The 24,421-nt window shown below is 47.2% G+C and overlaps 1 protein-coding gene across 9 annotated transcripts in view; it reads left to right on the forward strand.

Moving 5' to 3' along the window:
- Window positions 1-24,421, forward strand: part of SEMA4A (semaphorin 4A) — a 75,621-nt gene that overhangs the window by 12,257 nt on the left and 38,943 nt on the right. For 2 of the 9 annotated variants that reach the window (XM_082203689.1, XM_082203688.1), the window contains 2 exons: window positions 176-336; window positions 12,771-12,864. The gene's annotated coding sequence lies outside the window, so the exon portion shown is untranslated. Of the gene's footprint in view, window positions 1-175; window positions 337-431; window positions 562-10,978; window positions 11,113-12,770; window positions 12,865-14,142; window positions 14,464-23,461; window positions 23,589-24,421 lie in introns of those variants that run through there. The other 7 variants (XM_082203690.1, XM_082203693.1, XM_082203691.1 and 4 more) reach the window with 7 other exon arrangements.

Below are 24,421 nucleotides of genomic sequence, written 5' to 3' on the forward strand. Positions count from 1 at the left end.
ATCAAAGGAAACTGCTGGGATCAGATCATTCGCCTTGTTCTGGGCGTGTCAGGGACAAGGGCTGCCTTCATGAGCTGCTCTAATGCCTTGTTGGCTGCTACAGGGAAACATCTGGCTGGGCGGCAGATTTCGTCAGAGAGAAGGTGATGAATTCATATTCTTCTTTCTCTCTCAGAAGCCACACGATGAGCCCCCTGTGGGGGATGAGCACCCCCATCTGTCCGTCGGTCCGACCCCCACATCTGGAACTTGAACCGGGAATCTCTCGCAGGTCCTTTCTGCACGGCTGACGCTGGAGAGATCTCAAGAGCAGGAGCCCCTGGACCGCTGCTGGAGGTAAGCCGTCGCTATGGCAACACCAGGGATGTTCGCGGAGCTAGGCTGGCTGTTATGACACAGGGATATTCTTTGACGGAGGGGGTTTTCCTCTCTGCACGGCTGGGAAGAGCAGGTCGGTTTTGTAGCGACCGCAACTGGACCTGATCTGGGGAGAGTCTGGCGTTGTGCTTCCGATACAACCGAGCCAAGACAATGGAGATCTGAGTTACGCTGAGCCACCAGGTAACATTTCCCTGTCTGAAAGCCATAATTTCTCGTGGAATAATGAGAGACGTGTGAGTGAGAACATGTGTGCCTTTGGTTTGGCGGGAGCTTCCTTGTTGAAAGCATCAGAAGCAGACACAGAGCGTAGAAGCTTTGCTCTCTTTCCCCCTTCTTGTTCTGAGTGGGCTTCCCCACAAATGGAGTGAGACAGGCGTGGATACCCGGCTTTTTCCGCCTTCGCCGGAGCCCTGTAAACGAATGAACCAATTCCACACTGGTTCATTTGCAAAGATCTAATGAGGAAGAATTTAAATGCACGTGCGTTGCATGTCGGGGAGTTTCCTCACACATTACGTTAAGTTGCGATTGTTGTATGAAATTAAGCGCCGGTGGATTTTCCCCTTCCACTGTCTCTCTGCATGATATTCTGGGTGGATTCCGAAGGAAGTTGGCTTTCCATTTCATGCTTGGGTAGCCGGAGCTAGAATTGTGAGGCAGGGGAATGAAGGCTGCGGAGGAGAGGAGCAGGTTTAATTTGATAAAGGCTGGGGCTCCTGCATCTGGTCGGATGTGGGAAAATGAAGACAGAGCTGAGTCTGGAATCTTTCCTTCCTGGAGCATCTCTGTGCTTGCAGGAAGAATCCAGCTCTCTCAGCCACATGGTCTGAGATGGTCATGTAAAGCTGTGTAGGGTGTCAGATATGTGGGTCAGAGAGTGGGCACATCTATCTATATCTATCTATCTAGATCAGGCATCCCCAAACTCGGCCCTCCAGATGTTTTGGGACTACAACTCCCATCATCCCTAGCTAACAGGACCAGTGGTCAGGGATGATGGGAACTGTAGTCCCAAAACATCTGGAGGGTTGAGTTTGAGGATGCCTGATCTAGATATAAAATTGTCAAGCACTGCAGTCAGTGGGGGCAGATGATGCAGACTTTTATAGGGGGCAGAATTCACACCAGAGAACCCCTGAGATGAAGCATATGTATGCTGGGGTGGGGGAAAACCAGCACAATATGCCCCCCAAATTCTTTTATGGAGGGAAGGGCTCTTGAAACAAGAGAAAATCTGACTGTCCTGTTGACCAGGAAGGAGAGAAAGGGGTACGTGAGCCAGCCCTATCCAATAATTCTCTGGGACATACTCTGTGCTCTTGCTTTGCACAATGCCCCCTGCCCTTGAACTCTATGCTTCCTCAGAGCCCTTTATGGGCTTTGGGCTGATTCAAGCAACGGTTTGTGAACCAGGTTCTAAAAGGCTCTTGGTGACTGTAGTGTTGGCTATCAGGATCAGTAATTGCAGGCACCAGCAGAGATGTGTTTCCAGCGCTCTCAGTGCCCTGGCAGGAGAAGCCAGGCTTTCCTACATCAGGGAAGGGGTAAGAATGCTAGAGTTGGAAACGGGGCTTCCCACAGGTGGGGAGGGCGGCTGCTACAGGCGCTTCCGATCTGGCTGAGACTGGCTCACAAGCTGCTGTGTGCATTGGCAGTTGTAGTGAAGCTAACAAGGAGCTTCCTCAGGCTTTGCCTGGAGGCTACTCACTTCCATTCCCCTCTTTGCTGGTGGTGGAACTGAAACTTGAAATTAGTCGGTTGGTCAGTCGAATCTGGTAGGTTTGTAAGTCAGGGTGTTGTGAGCCCTGATTTGGGTCTATTTTCAAAACTCAAACAGAGATAGATTATGAACTGAATATTTTCCGTGCTTGCATGGTTACAGGACGAAGAGCAGATCAACACCATACTTTTAAAGCACATTGAATGCACCTTTAAAGCACATGGCTTCCCCAAAAGAACGCTGGGAACTGTAGTTCCCCCTGCTTGCAGAGCTATAGTTCCCAGCATCCTTAAGAGGCTGCAGCTCCCAGGATTCTTTGGGAGGAACCATGTGCTTTAAATGTGTTTTGGATGTGTGGTGTGGATCTGCCCTAAGCAGCCAATTCCCACTACCATTGCACATGCTCAGTTGTTTGCTGCCCTTTAATTTCTAAAGGAAATGAAAACATCCCATTTGCACGTGAGGAGTGTTGGTTTCACTCGAACTATTTGGCAAAGGGAGCCAATCCGTTGAGCTGTGGCTCCCTGCCAAACTACCATTGTAAACCTGCAGGCCTCCAGGCCTTTTTATTCGGCCCTTTTCCAGGCCATACCCTTTCCTCAGACCACACCCCTTACCAGCCCTGTTCTACCCCATCCTCAAGTGCTTTTGCCTGGCCGGAATGTGCCCTTGAGTTGCGGGAGCATCTCACTTCCCTAAGGCGAGGGCTAGACAAACACCTGACTTCAGCTGAGCGTAGGGCAAGAGTCACATCCGTAGCTCCACCCACTTTTAGCCTCTTGCCTTAATAAAAATAAAAATAATAAAATTTTATTTATATCCCGCCCTCTCCAGCCGAAGCCGGGCTCAGAGCGGCTAACAACAATAAAAGTAACACAGCATTCTAAAATCAATTCATTCTAAAATCATTCAAAATCAAATTAATGGTAACCATTGGGCTAGAGTTCTGTGAGACTGTGCCTTGGCCAAAGGCCTGGTGGAACAGCTCTGTCTTGCAGGCCCTGTGGAAAGATGTCAAGTCCCGCAGGGCCCTAGTCTCTTCTGGCAGAGCGTTCCACCAGGTCGGGGCCACATCCAAAAAAGCCCTGGCTCTGGTTGAGGCCAGCCTAGCTTCCCTGTGGCCCGGGACCTCCAAGATGTTTTTGTTTGAAGACTGTAAGGTCCTCCGTGGGACATACCAGGAGAGGCGGTCCCATAGGTACGAGGGTCCTAGGCCGTATAGGGCTTTAAAGGTTAAAACCAGCACCTTAAACCTGATCCTGTACTCCATTGGGAGCCAGTGCAGCTGGTATAGCACCAGGTGAATGTGATCCTGCGGCAAGGACCCCATAAGGAGTCTCGCCGCTGCATTCTGCACCTGCTGGAGTTTCTGGGTCAGTCTCAAGGGCAGCCCCACGTAGAGTGAGTTACAATAATCAAGTCTGCCTTGCCCCAAACTGGCAGGTAGCCCCCAGACAGCTGCAGAGGAGGCAACGTGGCCCTCAGGCTGGAAAGCGCATGTAACAATAAGCAGTCCGGGAAGGGTGAATCAGGAGATGTGACGCTGCAACGCGAGGGGAGGAAAAGAGCAGCATGTGACGCGTGCAGCCTTTGCAAGATGCATTTGGGTAAGGCAAGCACGAAGCTCCAAAGATACTTTGAAGCCCTCTAATAGGAGAGGGTTTTCCTCATGGTTTATTATGCTGGATTCGTAACACAGTGAGCAAATGGTGAGGAGGTTGTTTTGCTCATCCCTTCTCATTACAGAGCTGAGCGCTCTCGCTCTCTTCTGTGCAGGATCTGTCCATCAGCTGCCTCCCCCCCCCCTTCATGGGAGGGGGATGGAGAATAACAGGGGTTTGCCCTCTGCAAGAAGGCCGTCCGTCCTTCCATTATGGATATATTACTATCTATTCTATGGGTATAACAACCAGCATTTGTGCATCATATTAGAAGTGCAGCAGGCTCCTGTCACCCTTACACCAGTTCTGGTCTTGCTGTTATCCCCATATTCCAGGTGGAAGACGGAGGCATAGTTCCCAGTGCAAGGGAACCTTGTTTGTAGCAGAGGCAGGGTTGCCAACATTTTTATTGGCCCTTGTTCCTCTCCCTTTAGCAGCAGAAATTAAATAGCTGCTGGCATGCTGAAATCTAGCAGGCGGACCTCTTCCAGGCATGGAGGTTTTCAATGGGGAAAGGCTTCAAACCTGATAAATTGATGCATGCTGACAGCTGCCAAGGGCGCAAAAGGGGAGCCAGATTTCTTCTTTTTGCAAGACTTGGCATTTGCACCAGGGGACTCTGAAGTTTGTGGCCACACTACCAAGCCTTTTGAATCTGAACTTGCAGGAATACCCCCCGAAGGCTAAAAATACACTAGCTGAAAACTTTGAGCTGAGCCTTGATGGTTTGCCCTGGGAAGGAGGAATGCCTTTTAACGTCCTTTCCTGTGGCAGGGGCCCAGCCCAAAACAATGGCAAGTGGTTCAAAATGCTGTGCGGCCCTGTTTCTCGGCCAACGGTGCACGGCAGACTGTGAAATCCGGCCGGGGCTAACCTAGTTTTCCTGCGTTACTACAAGGAACTTTCTGTCTTGCTTCTGGGACAGGCTCTGCTCCCTTCCCCCCACCAACCTCTGAGCTCCCCCCCCCCCCCCCCGCCTTCCAGACAATGTGCTCAGCGATTCACATCCTCCATGAGGCCTTCTCAGAGGAAAAGCAGTGGCTGGTGTGGGGCTGGGTTGCCGCCAAAGCTCAGGGCATTTGGCCTGCATCTGACAAGGAGCACAATGCAAACCCCTCACCCCACTTATGGTGTCAAAGAGACGGCGAAGTCTGGAGTCCGCGCTTTTCCCATCCAGGTGGACACTGAGTTAGGGATGCTTATGAAATTCCCCTCATCTGACTTTGGGATTGGAGAGTTCTGGGTGGCATTAGAAACCCTCCTTTTGTCCCATTTATGTATTAAAAATGTCCAAACCATGCGCAGTCTGCTATCCCTTTCAGTTCCTCGGGGACTTTCTCCTCCAATATTCTGAAAGTGGATGTTGCAATACACAAAACACCGACTCTGGACAAGGGTCGTAGCTCAGTGATCCAGGAGAGCATGAGACTTTTAATCTCAGGCTTGTGGGTTCGAGCCCCACGTTGTGCTAAAGATTCCTGCATTGTAGGGGATTGCACTCTTGTAACTCTCGTGGTCCCTTCCAACTCTACAATTCTATGATTCTGTGCAGGAGTACCTCAGTTCCATCCCCAATGGCATCTCCAAGTAGGGCTTGGAAAGAGTCTTTGTACGAAACCCTGGCAAGCCACTGCCAGCCAGTGCAGGCATACTGAGCTAGAGGGACCAATGATCTGACTTGGTAAAAAGCTTCCAAACCATCTTAATATGAGGACACTGCAGCCACATCAAAATTCATTGGGTGCAGTTAAAAAAAAAAAGCTGCAGCTGAAAAGTTGTGGCACAGGGTCCAAATCTGGAATGAACTTGAGAAATCATTCTAGTTCAACCAGCATTTGAGAGGCATGGAACGCTGGGCAGATCAAGAAAGGAATGGGTTGCAAATTTGCCGATATGCATGTATATATTCTCATTTGACTTAGGCTGGAGCGGACAGAAACATTTTTTCTTTACCCAGACAATTGGAAGCCGTTTGGAATAGGAATGTCTCTGTGTTCATGGTTTGTGCTGGAAGGGTTCCCAAGCTTTATTGCACCCAGAGGCATATTTTGAAATCTAAGGAGCTGGTGTGGGCTGCTGCCCATTTCATGGACAAAAAAAAATCTTGTGATACTCAGGACCCTTCCCCCAAAGCAAAGCACTATACCCCACCCCCTGCCCCAAATAAAGCACAGACAAAACAGCAAGCAACACCTCCCCCGAAAGATTGCATTTGGTCCCTGGACTAAATGCCCTCATTACTAAATGCCCCTCATTTGGAAAGTCTCTGCATGCAGAAATCTAGCCTGCCATGTTCCAGCTTTGCCTCTTCCCTGAAGCACTTGCTTTCTGTGTGTGGGGAGGAATTCTTTGCAGAGAGTGTTCCATCAAATGAGATCTTCCCCCTCTTCATTCAGAAGTGGTACAGCTTGGACACAGGTTGAGAACTCCATGAAAATGAGACTCAAGTGAGAAGGAGATATGGTGAAAGCCTGACTCTGTAGAGCAGGAGTGAGGGACCTTTAGCCTTCCAGATGAGGCTGAACTAAAACTCCCATCAGTCTCAGGAAGCATGGGCAATGGCCAAGGATGATGGGAGTTGTGGTCCAGCAAGGGGCCTTAGATTCCCCACACCTTCCGTAGAATGTACTAGTTGAGAGCAATGGAGTTGAAATGGGCAGTGTCAATACCATCTGTGGAACTCACCGTCAAGAGTTAAAAGAAAGTCCTTCTTCACAAAGCACTTAGTTAGACTATGGAACTCCCTCCCACAGGAGGCAGTGGTGGCCACTGACTTGGATGGCTTCAAAAGAGGATTGTTCAGATTCATGGAGGAGAGTCGGCTAACGATGGCTCCTAGCCATGATGTCTATGCTCTGCTGCCACAGTTGGAAGAAGTAATGCTTCTGAAAACCAGTCACTGGAAGCCACAGGAGGGGAGAAGGCTCCCCTGCTCAGGTCCTGCTTACTGGTTTCCCCTCATATCTTTGGTTGGTCACCATGAGAACAGGAGGCCAGACTAGATGGGCCAATGGCCTTAAGTTCTTATTCTCCACTTTTCCCTTGATTTCGCTAACCAGCCAGGTGCAAAAAGCCACAAGAGCGAGTTTCCTCACAAGTGTTGAGAACCTTTTGAATGTTTGCCAAGGAAGGGACGCTCCTCCACCCCTGCAAAAAAAGGGGGGGAAGTATGGTATAATAGAGTCTCATGACAAAATAATTACAGTGTTCGATCAATTCCAGGAGATCTGCATTGGAGCCAAAACTGAGACACACGTGAGTGGTGATGGGCACAATTAGTTTTAGCCTTGATAAAGTGCGTAGGGTGATCGTCACTCCATCCGGTTTCCTCTACCTGGGAGCAGCTCTACAGGGTCTTTTTGTTTTGTTTTGTTTTTTTAAAGGCTTTCCCCCAGATGTGTTCTGTGAGATTCTTTCACCCACAGATGCCCATCCTGAGACCTTCTGCATACAAATCCAGCAATCTACAGCTGCACCACGGCTCTCTGCAAAGGGTCCTTATATACTAAATAATGATGATGATGATTTATTTATACCCCATCCATCTGGCTGGGTTTTCCCAGCCACTCTGGGCAGCTCCCAATAGAATATTAAAAACACAATAAAACATTAAAAACTTCCCTAAACAGGGCAGCCTTCAGAAGTCTTCTAAATGTCAGATAGTTGTTTATCTCCTTGACATCTGATGGGAGGGCGTTCCACAGGGCGGACCCCACTACCGAGAAGGCCCTCTGCCTGGTTCCGTGTAACCTCACTTCTCGCAGTGAAGGAACTGCCAGAAGGACCTCGGAGCTGGACCTCAGTGTCCAGGCTGAACGATGGGGGTGGAGACGCTCCTTCAGGTATACTGGGCCGAGCGTGACACCCCTACCTGCCAAATTCCTCTCGCCAGGTCCCAAGATCACCACCAGGTCTCTTGAGGCTCAATCTTTGAGATTCCTGAGATGGAGCTAAGGGCGGGGTCTCAGTTTTGGGGGACGAGCCTGATGGGGCATAGCAGCAAGTAGCACCTGCACTCTCAAGGGAGGCGCTTGGTGGTGATGGACATGAAGTGAAGAGGGAAAGCTCTCTGACCAAGGAGAGAATTGCCTGTTCCCCTGGCAGTATACCTAAGGACTGATCCCTGAACTGGTGTCAGTAGTGCTCTTGTGCTGAACCGTCTGGAATGCCAGAGGATCTGGGTGTCTGCCGACCTATTCTCCCACATGGTGCCCTCCCTCCTCGCCTGTCTTTCTTCCCCATATTTGAAGCACACCCATGTTTTTGTTTGCTTGTGTTGTGCTGATGGATCCACTACTGTTGAAACTCCCAGGGTTGGGTTGAATGAAAGATTTCCCCCTAGCTGAGATATTTCTTCTGATAACCTGCTAGGTGAGATACGCCCGCCCACCTAAGCCCCACCTTGGGGTGCAGTGAGCGGAGGCATTCCAGGCGAGGTTCCAAAAGAGAGCACAAGCCAGTCAACATAACGGCACTTATTTATTTTACTGTATTTTGTAAAATTTGTACGCCGCTTAATTGCAAGGGAAAAAACCCTTGAAGAGGTTTGCCAAAAGAATGAACAGTAAAACTATCAATAAAAACTGCTATTTGAAACATTCAAAGAGTAATTAAAATTCACAATGAGCCTCGTTAAAACACCTGTCAACGTTCTACGTATCTGAGTAGGCTTGCCTGACCAAAAGCTCTTTCAGCATTCCTCACCTTCCCTTGCCTTTTTTTGGTTTTAGAATTGCCCTCCACCCCACTCTTCCTCCATGATTGATTCAGATCAGTTTGTTAAACATGGATGCCTCTGCGAAGCTCCAGGGCCAACCAGAAGGTGGGCGGAGAGACAGGGGACTCTTTTGTGTTCGGGCCCAGAGTCAGCAGAGGCCCCAAAACCTGCACTTTATTTTTAATTATTTTAAAAAGCAAGTTTCTAGTCCTCATAGAACAAAAGTTATGAAGCAAAATTTTCAGGTGCCACTTGAAGCAATTGCTTTGTGAGGAAGGAGCCCGCTGCTGTGTTTTTAGACAATGCGTAAATTGACAGATAAAACTGATGCAGGGAATTGGACTAGATGACCCAGATCCCTTCCAATTCTAAAATTCTATGATTCTGTCGAGAAAGATCAGTCTTACACACGCACCAGGAAGACCTCAAAGCAGCTTCAAAATGAACCAGGAAGTTCAGATGATGGAGAAAGGGCTTAATGGTTTGTTTTGGGTCTTGCTTGGCAAGTCCTCACCTTCCCTTGCCTCTCTTTCTCTAGATTCAGACAGTGGAGAAGGGATTGCCTAGTTTATTTTGAAGCTGGTTTTTGGGGGGTTAATCTTCCCTGAAAATGAAATTGTGGCCTGGAGAACAGAATCCCTGTGACTTGAGCAAAATTGTGTCCACCCAAAACCAAAAGGCAGGAGCAAAGACAGGCAGCCTTGCTGTTTCGAATTCAGGTTTGATTTCATTCAGATTTTCCTTTCATATATGCATGTTTATTTCTTTTCTACCAACATAAAGCATTTTATGCACGCCTTCCCCTAATATAGGCATCTTGCACACATTATTTGCTTGGAGAACTGAATCCCAGGATTTGGGGAAGGGTGAATTTCAAAGGATAGCCGAGTTTTGGTTTACCTTGCATTTCGGGAAGTGCAGATTAGGTGGGTTCCCCCTTAAAATAGGAACCAACCCAAATCTCTCTCCCTCTTCCCCACTCTGTCTTCAGAAGCAGCAGGGTGTTTGGAAACTGTCCATCATCACAATTCTATTTAGAACTTAAGAGCGTTTAATCAGATGAACACTTGCGTCCTGATTGTGTGCATGTTTTCTTAGGAGCAAGTGTATACAAGATGGATGTCAAACAGGAAAAGTTGTATTTCCTGTCTGTCTTTCATCCTTGGACATGGGATTGTGGCTGTAAACTTATGTGGACTTACTCTGGAGTAGGGATGTGGGGAAAATTTGATTCAGATCTCATTTGAAGCTGTATCAATCAAATTCACACTATCTGAAACAGTACCGGCAGTCCTGTATACAGAAGCTTTTAATGTATGATGTTTTACTGTGTTTGGTGTTTAAATTTGTTGGAAGCTGCCCAGAGTGGCTGCCCAGATAGGTAGCACAACAGCAACAACAACAACAAACAAACAAACAAAACACAGTTGTCCTTTGAAATTTTCGCGTACAGTGGTACCTCGGGTTACAGACGCTTCAGGTTACAGGCTCCGCTATCCCAGAAACAGTACCTCGGGTTAAGAACTTTGCTTCAGGATGAGAACAGAAATCGCGTGGCAGCAGCGTGGCAGCAGCGTGGCGGCAGCGCGGCGGCAGCGGGAGGCCCCATTAGCTAAAGTGGTTCCTCAGGTTAAGAACAGTTTCAGGTTAAGAACGGACCTTCAGAACGAATTAAGTTCTTAACTTGAGGTACCACTGTATCTGAAATTATTATGCAGTTCACCAACCGAGAAATGCTTACAAAAATGCATCTATTAGGGGAAATTGTGAGTAAAAATGAATACATTGTGTTAGAGGAAATTTGCTTGCAGAATGTGTACGTTAGTTAAAACAGCATATAAAAATGTGTTTATTGGGAGAAATTTGCAGTAGAATGCTGATGAATTTTCCTGACATGTTGCTGCAAAATGTGCAGGCCTGAGTTTAAGACTGGAAAAATGAGAACCCAGGAGAACTGAAATGGACAGATCCTTTCTGTCCTTACACTGGAATAAACCCCACTGAAGTCTGTAGAATTGCTTCTCCCCAAAAGGCTGAACAGCGACAGCATCATTTATTTCCAGGGGGACGTACCAGAAGACAGGGAATGCCCTTAAGAATCTGGGGCAGGTGGCATTTATGGCATGAAACATTTGGAGAATAGTAGGAAGAGCCAAAGCTCAGCGGTAGAGCTCATGTTTTGCCTGGGGTCTCCAGGCTAGGTCTAGGAATGCCGCCTTCCTGCAACGCTGGAGAGGTTTTATTTTCACCCTTTGAGTTGATGAGCTGTTTCACAAGTGTTTTGTTTCGGTTAACATGCCCCAATCTTCATGGCATCAGGTTGATCAACTTGATTTTTCATTATCTTTTGAGGAGCATGCATGACCTCTTTTTCGAAGCCATAGCCTATTCAAAACCTAATCTTGTGTTGGTGGGGAGTCCATCTGGAGTGGGTGACTTCCAACTTTTAAAAACACATGTCATTGTTCCTCAAGTTGCTTCCCAGTGCTACTGCCATTGGTTGCCACTGGTTGATGTCACAGACAAGATGAGCACCAAAGGGTTGGGTCTTAGTGACAGGGGTCAGAGCAAGGATAGCTGCAAAGCAGGGGAGCAAAGCAGGCGGAAGACAGGGAAATGAGCCTGAGGGAAGGGTAAGTGGTGAAGGAGAAGAACTTGTGGCCGGACAGGGGAAAGAGCAATTTAGCTTGGGGAGGTAGGCAAAGAGGATGTGGGGGCCTGGGGAAAAGGCATTTAAAAGGATGAGCAAAGAAGGCAGAAATATTTGCCCTGTAGATTTCTCCCCCCCCCCCCCCGCAAAAAAACCAGCAGGTTCTGGGTCTATTCTGGAAATGCTGCTGCCCTCCCTTCAGAAACCATGTTTTAGGTGAGGAGGACGATTTCTCCTCCTGCAGGAGTACAGTTTTTTTCATCCATTTGCGTATAAATTCATGTTCTTTGTACTATGCTGATTTATTTTTCCTTTGGAGATATGTGTGTTACTAATCCTCCACACTGAGAGCTCGTTTTGGTTGCAAAGGCAGTTGCGGATTCTCCAAACATATAAGCAACATTGTCCAGGGATCTTCTCTGCATCTCCACTCTGCTAAATCCACCCAGAGAGTCCTGTGGGTGGCATCTGAGAGGCTTGTGGTTTAGGGTTCCTGAGCTTTCCATAGAGAAGTGCTGGAAGCATAATCGAGGCCTCTGGTAAAGGAGGCATCTAACTACCCAAGAGCCATGATTTCTGTTGCTGTAAATTGGCTGTCTTTAGGATTCCGTAGGACATTCCTTGGATTCCCAATGTGGTGCCCATGGGCATCATGGCACCCTCGAACCCCCCCCCCATCACATGAGTAGGCACACTACATCTCCCAATTTGTCAAAAATGGGTTTCATTTATTTTATTTTTGTGGGTGGCACAGGGCTGGCTGGAAAGTGCATATATACAGTCTTGTCTGGCCTCCTTACCTACTTTCTCCACAATGCCTCTGGGCCCCACATGCGAGTCTCCTTTGTTTTGTTGCATGGTGTGTATTTTGTTTGGTTTGGTTTTATTTTGTTTTGTTTGTAGGTATTGTTCCTTTAGGATGATTGTTCAGTTGAGGGGAGTGTTTGTTTTGGGGGTGGGTTGCCTGCTTTATTGGGCTCTGTGTTACTTGCTTTGGGGGGGGTGTAGGGTTTTGTTTTGTTTTTAACCTAGGCTGATCCACACTTACCTTTTGCCTCTTATTTTCATGTACAGAGCCACACTTTAAATCTCCGTATACAATTGCTCTTTGTTTTGCTCTAGAGCTTTCCTAACAATAAACTGTTCTTTAGTGCTCAATCAGACCAAACAGCAATTCGGGTTTTCCATATGTAGCTGTTTGCTCTGATTCAGCTTTAAAGAGCAAGTTTTTGCAGGAAAAGCTGAGGAGCAAAAAAGAAAAAGAAAAAGGGAGCTCAGACACAGAACTTTAAGACTCGAACTGAGTCTGGAAAGAGCAGAGCAAAAGGTAAGTGTGAAAAAGCCCCTAGTTTTGTTGTGTGGATGTGTCTGAACATCACCACTTATTTGTCTGTGAAATGGGTATTTTGTGCTGCCCATGCCTGTTTCTTAGATTTCCAAATGTACCCCCAAGCCCCACAAAAGTGGTGAAGACCCCTGACTCTTTGGGCCTCCATTCATTGATATAACAGCCTTTTACTGGAATCCTTTTGTAAGCTGTATTTTGAATTAACATGTTCTACAATATGTGGGAGAATTGGGGCGGGGAGAGAGACTCAGGCAACTAAAGCTTTGAAAACAACCCGTCCTTCTGTTTTTCAGAGAGAATTCTGGAACTGAGTCGTTGCTCTTCTTGTGTGTCCTTGATCTTACTGTGCCTAGAGACGCAGCTGTCAAATGAACAGGGGTTTATGAGGTAATTAACAGTGATGGGGTGGAGAGAAACAGATCCTTAGTTGTGACGCTATTGTCTTCCCATTTTGAAATAAGAATATTTATAATAATACAGCCAAACTTTCCCCCTCCCTGGTGAAGCTGTCATGTGAAGATGGATCATGCATGGTTCGTTTATTTACCTGATCGGTTTCTTTTTATAGAAAGTAAACACACACACACACACCATTTTTGTTCAGCTCTAGTTACCTTGGCTTGCCAACTTTTGTCCTTGCCTCTGCTTCTGTACTGTTTGAAACAGCTTGACACACTCGCAGAAATTAAACAGGTGCAGCTTTTCCTCATATAGCTTCCTCTCTCCATGCCAGGGAAAACTTTCGCCTGCTGAATTTGTGCGTGCAGCAGGCAGAGGAGCAGGACGAACAAAGCAGTGCAGAAAAAGTTGACTACCTGAATGTCAGGCCAAACAGGAAGGTGTGAGAACAGTTCTGAATGGCTTTCCTTTCTGAAGGACCCTCTAGGGAAAGGGAGTTCCATGCTTATGGGACAACTGCTGGAAATCCTCCAAGAACTGGGAATCTGGTGGATGTGGGGTGTGTTCATGTGACCACCTTTGAGTACACGGAAGCTGTCCATCCCCCTGGTGCATTTCACAGCTCTCCCTTCCCCAACCTGTTCACATCAGCACAGCTTCATTAATGTCAGAATCATTCCTTTGGTGCTCACCTTAGCAGGTGAGGTATTCGCGCGCCCCCCACAGGTGTTCCCACTTTGGCTGGAGACCAAATAGGAATGGCTTAAGGACTCCAACTGCTCTGAAGCTGGTTTGATAAACAATGCGTCAAACGGTATTATGGTATTTTAGAACAAAGCACAGGATACATATGAATTTTGGGTTGTATTCTGCGAGCAGAGAACAGAAACCCAGCCCTGGGAGCACAGTGAATGCACAGCAAACAGGAATGTGAAAACAGCTTCGATCCGCAACCTGTTCCCTGGCACTGACCCACCCAAGTGCTTCAGGAAGGCCTTCACGGGAACTTTCTCAGTCCAAAAGCAGCTCAATATCCCCCTCCTTGAGTGGTGTGCGAAGCAGCTTGTGGGAGGCGGGCACCGCCTTTGCTGCCAAAGGAAAGGCCCCTGGATGTGTTGAGACTCGCTGCCTGTGTTGCTCCACCAAGGAGAGAGAACGAGAGGATGGGGTGGACTTTCTGGTTTCCTGACTCACAGCGAGTGACAGCAGCAGCCCGCTCTCTCTGGGGAGAGCATTTTGGGCACTTTCCAGTCGGAACGGGGTTCCAGCAAAGGCACAGCTCTGGAGGAGGAGGAGGAGGAGGAAGAAGAAGAAGAAGAGAGCCATTTATTTGCAAGAAAACAGACTGGAGTTTCCTTGAGCCAGGAAGCCAGGTCTTCAGCTGGGAGAGCTGCCTGGGGAGATTGTGGCTGAGGGGGAACTTTGCCTGCCTCGGTCCAAGAGGCTACTGCAGAACTGGTTTGGCCCAGAAGCCATCATTGCTGCAGCCAGCCAGCCAAGGCCTCCATTGCCAAAGCGTGGATTCATTTGCTATTCCACAGAAGGATGCCCACAAATGCAGCCTGGCCTCCACACCCTCCCGGAAAGGTAACAGATGCCCCCTCCTCTTCCTCAGTCTTCGCTGGGTGTGCAAGTTGGACGTTTGTGTTTGGTGGCGCTGTCAGGGCAGGACTTATGGCAGAGGTCCAGGGCCCCACTCAGCAAGAGGGCCCGCCAAATGCAGCAGGGCCGGCCTGCCACACTTCAAGGTGCGCTGCCATCTAAACAAGAGCATGCTTTTAAATTCAGTCTGAAATAACCCCGGTGCACCACTGTCCATGTTGCCAAGTCACAGGGTTTGAGTTCTAGGTGGCTTTTGGTCTGGCATGGGAGGAAGACTGGACTTCATGGCAGTGGCATAGCGTGGGGGGTGCAGGGGGGGCCGGCCGCACCAGGCGCAACATCTGGGGGTTAGGGTTAGGGTGCGCAAATCCACGGGTAAGGGGGCGCAAATCCATGGGTTAGGGGGCGCAAATCCACGGGTTAGGGGGCGCAAATTACTTGCCTTGCCCCGGGTGCTGACAACCCACGCTACGCCACTGCTTCATGGTAATGGTCTCTCTTTCCTGAGCCAGCTGTGGGATTTGTGGGAGGGGGCCACAGCCAATGCACCCTCCTCAAGGGAGCCCCTTTCACCTACCAAGTGCAGGCAGGCATGTGATCTGAGGGTTCCTGAACCTTGCAATGCTGAGGGAGGAAGGCTGTCGATGGCCACGTTGGCTCTGCTCTGCTTCCACAGTCGGAGGCAGTAATGCTTCTGAATGCCAGTTGTGGGTGGGAGAAAGTGCTCTTGTTCGCGTGTCTCCCTTGGGGGTTTCCCACTGGAGATCTGATTGGCCACTGTGAGGTCAGGATGCTGGGCTAGATGGACCACTGACTTGATCCTGCAGGCACTTCTTATGCTCTTATGATAATGGAGGGTGGGAGGGCTGTCCTTTTCCCAGTCCTAGCAAACATCTGGTGTCCCCCTTCATTGTGGCATTTTTTGTCCACCTGGGGCCTTCCAGATGTTGTGGACTGCAGCTTCCATCAGCCTCAGTGGTCAGAGGTGGTGACAAATGGTCATTTCCAGAGGATAATGCTGGAGGATGTTGTTCAGCCCCATGGTGCCTTCAGTGCGGAGTTCCTCAGTGTTCAAACTTATTGCCCATTCTGTTAACTGCATCTACATGAAACCACGGAGTGGGGTCATCTGGAGTTTTGGAGTACATTGTCAGCAATATGCTGGTGACACGTAGCTCGACTTCTCCTTTTCTTCTGCAGCTGTGGCTGTGAATGTGGTGGACCATTGTTTTGCCTTGGTCATGAACTGGATGAGAGTCAATAAACTGAAGCTCAATCCAGGTATGACTGAAGCACTATTAGTGGGTGGTTCCCTAGACCAGATGGATGGGAGACAGCCTGCTCTTGATGAGGTTACACTTCCTCTGAAGGAGCAGGTATGTAGCTTGGGGGTGGATGTGGATCCATTTCTGTCGCTTGAGGCTCAAGTGACCTTGAGGGCACAGAGTGCCTTCCATCAGCTTCGGCTGGTGGCCCAGCTACGCCCCATCTGTTGTCTATGCTCTGGTAACTTGTAGGTTACATTATGGCAATGTTTATTGCTGTGTACATTGTGCTGCCTCTGAAGATGGCTCGGAAACTTCAGCCAGTGCAGAATTTGGCGGCTCACTGGTGCAAAACTGAGCATATAATGCCATTCCTAGTCCAAATGCACTGGCTGCCAAATAGTTTCTGGGCCCAATTCAAAGTACTGGTCTTGACGTATAAAGCCTTAAATGGCTCAGGACCGTAATACCCCAAGGACCGCCTCTCCCCTTATGAACTGGACCCTGAGATCAGCATCCAAGGCCCTTCTTTGTGTGCCTCCTACACAAGAGGTCTGGAGGGTGGCAACACAAGAAGGGGCCTTTTCTGTGGTGGCTCCCTGTTGGTGGAATGCCCTCACCAGGGAGACTCGCCTGACGCTTTCACTACATATCTTTCAGCGCCTGTCGAAAGCATCCCTCTTCACCCAGACTTATGGCTAATTAAACCATCTGTGGCCTTTTAAATGTTTTTGAAGGGGCTGTTATTGTTTTTCTTTTTGGGGTGTTATTATTTTATGTATTTTGTGTTTTCATCCTGTAAATTGCCCTGTGATATTTGGATGAAGGGCAGTGTGTAAATTTAATAAATGAGAAAAATAAGAAAAATCCATCTATATGGGTTCTTTCCCTTTCTGTATAAAGTTAAGGGTGCAGCGGGGATTCTAGGCCACGTTCATTCCATACATTTATAGTACTATGATGCTGCTTTAAACAGTCATGGCTTCTCCCCACCCCATACCCAAAGAATTCTGGGTACGGAGAGTTGTCAGGAGGCCCCCTATTCCTCTCCCTGAGGTACAATCCCCGGAGTTCCCTATGAAAGGGGATTGACTGCTAAACCACTCTGGAAAAATGTAGCTCTATGAGGAGAACAGAGGTCTCCTAACAACTCTCAGCACTCTTTGTGACTACAGTTCCCATCATCCTTTGAGAGGAGACCCTGACTGTTCAAAGTTGTATATAAGTGCTTTAAATGTATGATGTGAATGTGGCCCTAGTGTGTTGTTAGCCATTAGTACAGAGCCATAGGGTAAAATTTATTCTAGGTTGGCGTAGAATACAGACGTGACTTCATCTAGAAACCTCATTTCCCCCTTCTCCTACTTCTGCTTGGGCTCTGTAAACTCCCTACCCACGCTCCCACTGTGGGCATGCCACTTCTCAGAAGCGTCACACTATTTGCCCGTCTGTTCAGTAATTTTGTTATTACTAAGCAGACGGCCCCAAAATATGGTGAATCTGGCTCCCTTTTGCTTATGCTCCCAGTTATGTCAGTGCAGATATTCTAGATTTGCCCAATTTAGTTGTAGAGTTTGTCATAATGTTGTGCGTAAGCCCCCTGCCCCTGCTGGAAAAAAAGCTGTACAACTGTGGCTGTTTAGAACTGCCTTTTCTTTAGGGTTGTTTTCTGAGTACATTGGCAATTATGCTGTGTACTACTTTTCTGGTATCCTTTGAATGCTGCGTTTTTTACAGCTGCTGTTCATGAACTTTGAGCACAGAAAAAGTCAGAATCACAAGACAAGATAGTTTTGGGCTTGGCAGAAGCAGCTGGGAAAGTCAATGACCTCTCAAACTTTTCCCCTTTTGGATTTAACACTTAATTTAATGCCCAAGAAAAATATAAAACAAGGGTTGTTTTATAACCACAAAGTCCAGGCATCAGAGTGTATGGAAACAAGTAGGAGGAGAGGGAAATAAGATGGAGAGAGACGAAAAACTAGGCTGCCAATTTTACTAACTGGTTCAGGGATGAGTAGGTCCCTTGCTCTTCAGCAAAGGAAATGTGCCAAATGTGGCATGTTTCCTCTCTTCCAAATAGGCAACAGTTATTCCCATTTTGTGAAAGTATCAGAGAGGATCATTTGGCCAGGACTGTATAGGGCAGTCTTTGTCAACCTGGTGCCCTCTAGATGTTTTGGATTGCAAGCCCCCATCCAAAACATCTGGAGGGCACCAGCTTGGCAAAGGCTGATAGGAGTCTTTGACAGATTTGCAGCACCAGCAAAAGGAACCTAAGTTTTTTCCAGGGCTAGGTATCTGCCTCAAGGTTTAAAGTTTGAAAGCAGGGAGAGAAAGGATGAGTGTGAGAAAATGCATGTAGTGTTTTCACATACCTGAGCTTCACATTTGCTTTTGGGCTTCTTTGATGCTATTTATGTATACACGTGACTGTAGTTAATGCAGCAAAAGGGTCTATATAACAAGAATAAGTGTTTTGGCCAATGTATCAGAAGCTCCAGGGGATGGCCAGGAAATTCATGGCTTTGCTGCCCTCTGGATGTTGTGAACTACATCTTCCACCAGCCTGGCTGCCATGTGGAGATCATTTAATACATGTACATTATCGTTACATTTAAAGCATTTATATCTTGCATTTGTGCCTTGATATGAGCCACCAACAATAGACAGATACTGAACCTGACCCACACTGACATTGGTTGTAGCTTCAAAAACTTGTGCTTGAGCCTTGCTTTTTCCTCCTCCCTCTCATTCCTTTCTCCTCATGTGCCATGCCTTATTGTGAGCCTGCAGGCCGCGACCCTCTTGGAAGTGATTTTTGTAAGCTGCTCTTGAGAGTCTTTGTGGCTAAGGGACGTGGCATAAATGCTGCGAATCAATGAATCGATAACACCTGGATGAACGGTCTTAATTGTTATAAGGAGAGAGGCAGCCCTCTCTCTCCCTGCAATCCCAGGTTCAGACACGGGCCCCAGCCTAATTCTGCTGGCCCAGCTCAAGTTCTCCATTCATACGACAAGTGAATGCTAAGCAGAAGTGGAGTTTGGTGCCTTGTGGGTGAAAATGTCCCCTGGTGATGGTGGCGAGAGCTCTGGTGTGTGTTTCTGTTTCTGCGGTGCTTGACTAGAAAGAGCCTCAGTGGGAGGGCTGCTCTTACTGAAAGAGAAGAGGATGGGCACGGAGAAAGCACCAGAAGGAGGGAGTGATGGAAGTGTGGCTGAGGGGACACGTGGGGAGCCAGCCTGTTCCCTGGGAAGAATAGCGGATCTGGGCAGGAGAAGAAAAGAGGTACCCAGAGCAGAAGGAATCCCATCCATGTGCTGTTTCAGTTCTGGGGGAAGAATGAGAAGTGCTAGAAGAAGAGATGTAGGAACGCACCATGAACGCCTCCCTTGTTCTCTTATCCTGGCCATGGTGTCCACCTGAAAGGTGCCAGTACTGAGTTCCAATGAGTCCTAGCTGGGGGGGGGAGTCCTTGGAAGGATATATATTTTTGTTGGCTATGATATGATAAATGCATTTCTCGTCTGCAGTGCGTAAGTGCAGCCCACTCTCTTCTCCCTACAGAGGTTTAGGAGTGGTTCAAAAACCTGCCAGATTTGTCTGACCAGGACGAAAGAGGACTTGCAACAGAGGACCTACAGGGCTGGGCTGGCTTCAGCCTCTCGCCTCCTCAAGAGATGGGAACACCAGTTTAGGTTTATCTCTCCGTTTCTCGTTTTTCCAGTCTTAAGATGGAAAGGACACACTCTGCATCAGTTGAATTTATTTTTTAAAAAAAAATTGATGAAAATTTGTCAGGTTTGCACCATGCATTCCTCCTAATATGCACATTTTTAACGGGAAAGTTTAGGGGACTTGCCTAGCCCCCCATGTCCACTGGCTGCACACTACTGGTGTCAGCACACTAAAGTCCTGATTCCTACATCATATGGAAGGTACTTCCTGATGAAATGCTTTCTGTGGGAGGCTTTATCTTGTGGAGCATAATGATCTATTGCCTCTCTATGGAATGAGGTGATCTTTTAGGTATTGCGGCCCTGAGCGGAATAAGACGGCACCACAGCTTGAACTTGCTGCAAAAGCAAATCGAATCATGAAGCCCTCAAAACAAATTACCAAAAATTAACAAATATATTCAAATCAAAATTTTCCAAGCATAAATAATTCACTACGCTAATTTCTTTTAAGCGTTTCCCCCGTCTCTTCCTGGCTTTGGATGTGGCAAAGTCATGAATCATGTCGGCGTAATTCAAAGATCTAACAAATTCAATCTCTGCAGCACTCAGGAGGGGATAAAGCAGCGAGGTGCTCTTGAGGCATGGTGGATCAGAAGCCTTTCTTTTTTTAAAAAAAAAATCCTTTTAAAAAAGGAACATTCCCCACTATAGTGATTGATCATTCATCTCAAATACAGACGCAATGCAGTTTCAACATTTGGGGGAGTAATTTTCCATCACAGCTGAAAGCCCTAAATCCAAACACATCTGCTTTCATCGCCTTTTCTCTCAATATCCGAGAAGGATGTGAATTTGACAATGGCTGAAATGCGTTCATTAAAATCTCCTGGAAGGTTGTCTGGGTATTTCACGCACAGATGTTCAGTCTGCACATTTTGTGTGAAAATTTTATCAGGACATGGAAACCTTTGTCAATATTGGCCTAAGCCTTCCCCTGATGTTCTGGGATTGAAGAATCTGAAGACAGTTTTGTGACTGAGATCTCACCCACACTTCTGCTTGTCCTGTGTCTAGAAAGCACAGATCCGGGGAGTTTTCGGGTTGCCCTGCCACTTTCCCTGGGAAAACCCAGTTGAGGTTTGCTCTGATTCAGCGGCAAAGATTGGGCTTTCCCAGGGAAAGCAGTGGGGCAAGCAGAAGTCTGAATGAGCCTTCAATTTGTGGGCGGCAGCATCTTCACATGTCTTCTGCGGTGTGTGGCTGATTTATTCTTTTGGTTTGTGCTCCTTCAGCCCCTAGTCTTGTCGTCAGAACTGCCCCACTATTTCCTGAGGAACGTTTTCTAGACTCCCCAGTAGGTTTACAACAGTGAAAGCTCAGCTTGAACACTTTGGAAGCTTAGGTGGCTTCTGCTGAATGGATCAAGTAAGTCACACAAAATACCAGCCTCCAAAGTGTCCATTCTGTCCCTTTAGGATCCTTGCAACCACCTTTTGAGATTCACCATCCTGGTTTCTCCCTAGTTCTTTGAGATTGTTGTGGTGTGCATAGCTTTGCTCTTCTCCCTGAGTAGTGGTGTACCTGGGTTTGGTGAAACAGGCCCCCACCAGGAGCACAAAAATCACCTATCTGACTATGATGTTTATGATGCATATTTGTGGGGCAATCAAACATGATGGGAGCTTCTCATCTCTCTTGCACAGCGGCACATAGGTGTGCATCATTATTTTTTACCCTTCTTTCTCATCTTGCTTTCATACAGGATGCTTAGAGCACTTGGATTGCATAAAATGTAGTAATTCCTACTATGGCTATTGTGGTAAAGTGATTTTTTGCGGTGGGGTGGGGACACCGATATAGTTCCTTGTCAAAGTTGCAAGGAGCTTAGGTAGGCCTCTGTCTCTGAGACAAATTCGGGCATCCCAGGCATTCAACTGGTAGTCGCTTAAGAGTCATCCAGTGGCTGGTTCATGGAGAGAAATACTTGTATCATTCTTTAACAAATCCACACACACACACACACAAATAAAATTGCTTCCATGCACCAGTTCACAGCAGACTAGCCAACTATGGTATGTTAGGAACCAAAGCATCCCTGAATAGGCACTACCGGCCTTGGCCATAGCTTTGGCTACAATGGAGACTGATACCTTTCCTGTTTTTTGAGCCGTCAGAGGGAAGTTTCTCCCCTGTGTGGCAACTAATGCTTCTGAAGGTCATGAAATGTTCAACTGGTCTGTTGTGTAGCACATAACACAACATGACAGTCAGCTGGTCTTCATGTGACATATCTGGCACTGATTTAACAGACACTGAAAAAGACCTCTCAACCTTTACTCTTATTAACAATGGCTATTAGATTCTTCTTTGCTGGCAGTGCGATTAATTCCTTTGGAATGGTATCTGACAGACTGTTCCACAGTTGGCTTGCTCCCTGATGTGAAGGCTAGGGACACAGGAAGCTAATTGCCTTATACTGACTGGCAGCAGCTTGCCAGGGTTTAAGGGAAGGGCTTCTCCTAACCTTACCTGAAGACGCCCTGAGTTTTTGTATTAGATTCCCCCCGACAAAAAAGTCATAGCACAGAATGTTACAGAACTCCAATGGCGTGCTTTGTAAGTAAATAAGTTAACACAAAAACAAAGTAAGTCAAATCATAGGAAGGCAACCAAAAACCATTTTTAACACTTAAAAAAAAAATCATTTGGCAACTACTAACGATAATCAATGAAATTGTTCCTGTGAAAATTACTTCAGAGTATAGTAGTCTGCAAGAAAATAGGACAACATAAAATTACAGTATTTCTTCTAAAAAAAATTCAAATTTGGTTTTTTGCGGGAGGTAAATATTTTATTGGCGATGTTGTATAAAGGGCAACCAGCTTTCCCATCATTTGCTTTTATAATCATTTGAGATTCTTGCTCTTAGATAAGATGTTATTTTTCTCATTATAGTCAAATCCCAAACGTTATTAAGCCAGGAGAGGGCCTTCTCTGTGGGAGCCCGTAATAGTGGAACTTCCTCCCCACAGAGAAGTGTGTCTGGCCCCTTCATTATAAAGCTTCCAGCAAATGCCAAAGACTTACCTCTTTACCCTGGCTTTTGACACTTGAGAGAAGTCTGAAGGGTAACTACATTCCAATCCACATATATTAATCTGAGAGGTACAAATTAGATTACTTTGCTTTGAAATGTGAACCGCATGCAATTCCGATCTGCTGAAGGCCCCAGGGTCAGACCCCAATGGCGTCTTTAGGTAGGGCTGGGAGAGTTCATACCTTCCAACATTCCTCAGATGAAAATAGGAATATTTCTTTCTCTTCCCCTCCCAAATTTCCTATCTGAAGAAGGGTGAGTGCCACCGTTACTACACCACCGAGACATACATAGCACACCCACCCACCTACCCACCGTCTTTGAACCCCTTAATCCCGATTTGATTTTATTATTTGATAGATTTGCAAAAAGAAGCACACACACCAATAAATGAATTTTAGAAAGGGACAGGATTAGACACGGACACACAAAGAATTAAGAAGAAGATGAAGAAGATGATGATGATGATGATGATGAAGAAGAAGAAGGGGCATGACTTGTTATATCAACATGCTCATGTATAACAGATGCATAAAAAGGGGTCTAGGAATGGAAAGGTGTGGCAACCTGGCCATGCAAAAAAAGGGTTCCGTACGAAATTTGAAAACAGAAAATGAAATGACGATGCGCTCCTAATACATCACTGTCACTTTTTGGAACTAGACTTGGGTAATTCTGGAGCTCCAGAATATGGAAGGAAATGCAAATGAGGGGTGTGTCGGAAGCAGCCCCAGCTGACTGCTTCCGTTCACCCGGTAGCAGGGCTTCCATAGCTCTTCCTTGCACAACTGCTGGCTTCCCCCACAGCCTGCTTTCAAGTCATATGAAGGCTGCTGAGGCTCAACAAAGAAGAAGCAGCTGACCCTTGCAGGCGGGCTCTGGCGATGCCAGGAAATGAGGATGACTTGGCTCTGGCTGGACCTTATCACCAGCCTGTCCTGCCTCTGTCAGCCACTTGTCACCTGGCGGCTTCTGAGGTTGATCTCTGTAACACCCAGAGCAGCAGCAGCAGCAGGAGGAGGGACAGGCAGCTGACTCAGCACTTCAAGGGCCAGGCCTGAAAGGTATTATGGGATGGGAGAAAGATGCTAATTTGGATATGTCTTGCAGTATCGGTACTACTACTACTAACATCATTTGCATCTCTCTGTGTGTGTTTACCCCTTTCTTAAATAATTATAAAAGCACATAAGCAACATTACAGGAACCATTGTCCTAATATTTTGCTTAGGTTTTAGAGTTCTTAGCAGGTGCACTTCCCCACCTAGCTTGGAATCCTGGCCCCACTGCTAGGGGACCTTTTGCCCTGTGGTCCCAATCCAGGCCAGGGCTCCTGCACCCATGGTTTACTCTAGAACCCATTCATGCAATTACTCAGTGCAGGAAAGGTGTCTTGTCAAGAGCTTGGCCCTTACTGTGTTTGCAGCTTGAGCTGTTGTAGGCTTAATTCCACTTTGTCAGATTGTGCATTTGATTATAGTCTAGCCAGCGGCACATGACATGTGGGGTAGAGGCTAGCGTGTTGGGAATAGGACTGGAGGGAGGCAAAGGCTCAGCTTGGCGTCGTCTCCAAGGGAAAAGCTCCAAGCAGTTGAAGACAAGGGTGGACTTAAGGCAGGGGCATGTGGCTGCTAGTAAGCACAGTGGCCAAATATAATGGGCTGCAGGGCCATTGCTCATCTGCATAAAATTACTTGTCTGTAATTAAGGTAATTTGAGGACATGTTTGATAAACGTGGCAGGTGCCAATGCCAGAGTTGCCAGACAGGTTGCTCTTATGCTACAGTATTGTTTTCATTATCCAACAGGGCGTTGTACCGTAATCTTGCAACACAAGGCAAATTCCTTGGGATGCTTTGGGATTACTTCTGGGCCTTCCAGGGGCAATTTAATTGGC

This window comes from Podarcis vaucheri (assembly GCF_965113315.1).
Source record: "Podarcis vaucheri genome assembly, chromosome: 16".
NCBI classification, from domain to species: Eukaryota; Metazoa; Chordata; class Lepidosauria; order Squamata; family Lacertidae; genus Podarcis; species Podarcis vaucheri.